This window comes from Vigna unguiculata, chromosome 9 (assembly GCF_004118075.2).
Source record: "Vigna unguiculata cultivar IT97K-499-35 chromosome 9, ASM411807v1, whole genome shotgun sequence".
NCBI classification, from domain to species: Eukaryota; Viridiplantae; Streptophyta; class Magnoliopsida; order Fabales; family Fabaceae; genus Vigna; species Vigna unguiculata.
Genome location: NC_040287.1, coordinates 17,931,444 through 17,934,169, shown reverse-complemented (window position 1 = coordinate 17,934,169; position 2,726 = coordinate 17,931,444).

Below are 2,726 nucleotides of genomic sequence, written 5' to 3'. Positions count from 1 at the left end.
AGTTCTTAGAGGGAAAATGATATATGTTGTATGTTCTCCAACAAGACTCTGCTAAAGAAGGGGGTCTACTTGCAAAAAATACTCTAAAGCTTAAGTTTCGAAGTGGTTTCTCTTTCTGGTGAATAGTAACTTAAAACATACTTTGTAAAGTGTGCCTATTTATAATGGATTCATAAATCTTACTTGATTGGACTTTTGTCTGACTTAAAAACATACTTTGTAAGAAATAATAGCAAATAAAATAATAGTAGTAAATAAATAAATAAAAAGTTAAATAGTATTTATAAAGTAAAATTAAAAATTCATAGGAAGATTAATTGAATAATTGATTAAGAATTATAAAATTAAAAAATTAAAAAATATTTTTCTTAGGCTTTTTGTTTGCCCATTTGGGTTAAAATTACATCTGCACCACCTTTACTTATATTCCCACCACTTTGTCTCTACAAAAAAAAGGCCCACTAACCACACCTAATCTCTCCAACTCTCACACACAACACTGACCTTCACTCATCTTTTTCATGCATCTCACTATTCATTCTTCCACACACACTAAACACCATTCACTAAGGAAAATAATAGGTTGACATATAAAATGTGACAACTTATCTTACAATGTGACGTGGCAGTCCTTTTTTTATTTTATTAAATATTTATGAAACTACACGATGAAACCAAAAAAAACCTTTGAAGAAAAAGAAAAGCGGTTTTATGGAAACCTTCGTTCTTCAATTGCCTTCTTCCACTCGTTCAATCTCTCGTCTTCTTGAAGTTCTGGAGAAAGTGCAAAATCCATGTTTCTGTGAAAACTATTCTTATAGGACCAAGTTGTATTTCACAAATCTCCTTAGTTGCTCTAGTACTCGATTGTTGACTAGTCTTTTATTGCTCCAGTGAAGCTCATATAACGGTGCATGGGTGTCTGCAAAAGATACTCCAATGCTTAAGTTAGCACTGATGATGTCAGGGATCAGATAATATTTTAATGCCTAATCAATACATAGAACAATGTGTTATTCATACCTTTTTTACCTGTGGGTCCTACCTAGAATGGGCCTTTGGGCCCAAGATACCTCATTTAACTACTTATGGATCCAGTGGAAGTGGGTAAAATTACAAAAAGAACCCTTAAAAGTTGTTAGTAAGCGGCCGACAAGCCAATGTTGTAACATCCCGTCAGGATATTACTGATTTATAAATAAATAAAAGAAATAAATTAAAACCCCGCGCATTCAATAATACCTCATTTTCCCAAAACGCGGGAAAATTTAAAAACTTTATTAAACCATCGAAATAAGTCTATGAATACCAAAACCATAATCTTATAAAATTATCCATTAAGGTTTACAACTGTTTTCAAAGGTAATAAAGAAAACATAAGCATTTCCCCAAGTCTAACCCCTCTCTGCGGCTAAGCGTCACCTGAGCCACCTGAATCAACAGAACCTGCTCCCGTGTACCGCGTACACGATCATCGTCACACACAGCAGATAAGGTGAGCTTAACAATTAAATCACATATATAAAGTTACAGAAATATAAACATATAAACACAAGAGACCGTACATGACATAAACATCTCCCATTGCCCTATTCTTTAATTCCTACCATCTGACCCCTAATCAAATTATTCGTGTTCTACAACGTCTAAGGATTACTTTAAGGTGACTTGCTGCCATACCTATCGGCCACAACCGATAGAGCACGTGCGGGAAAACATGCTACGGATCATACACCGCAACGCCAGGTAGAGTTCCCATATACGAAAAAAGTCCGTATCGTCCCAAGACTACCAAACTCGTTAGCCAACAACTGAGGAGGGCAATCTATCTGGACCCATCCGTACTGGCCACAACCAGCACACTCACACCGGCAACACTCGCCAACCCGAGCCACAACTCATGGTTTCCTCGTGTTCATCCGGCATCCCGAGCCACAACTCAAGAGATGCTATTCCGAGCCACAACTCGAGGAATATCACGTACTTAACCCCTATCCCGAGCCACAACTCAAGGGATACGTTCCGAGCCACAACTTAAGGAACACCAGCAATCCCACCCTTAAAGCATCATTAGACGCACTGTAGATCACAAAATTCATAATCAAAACTCAAAGCTGCAGCAGTATTGATGAGTTCAAATTTTGCCCTCATTTAATATTTAAATTTGGGGATTTAATTGAATTTTCTGTGCTTAAAGATTGATTTAATTAGGATTTGTGATTATTGGATTTATTGAGTAAGTTGGTAAAAGTGGCGTAAAAATTGATTTTAGTTGCATAAAATATTATTGGATATTTTAACGTTTGTTAATGCAGCTGGAATTTATTTTGGTCAATTAATAGTGTGATTTTGAAATATTCAAAGTTACAAAATAAGTCCAAAATCAAGAAATTCTGGAGAAGAATAAATCAGGAGCTAAATGCACCCCCAGATTTTATTTGCACACCTCTTACCACTTAAACACCACTCAACCATTACAGACGCGAGACAGCTTGACCATCTCTGCAGCAGCTTCAACATTCAGCCTGCACCAATGAAACGCGCGCAGCAACCACCTCGCCGGAAAACGGCAGCAGCCGCTGTCATTGCATCTGCGCAGCCAAGGGAGGAAGGAGGAAGGAGCAGCAAACCCTAATTCTGGAGAGAGAGTACTCTGCGCCACGTGTCAGCATGTGATAGGACAGTCAAACTGGTCAACTCTGGTCAACTGGTCAAAGTATGCAGTC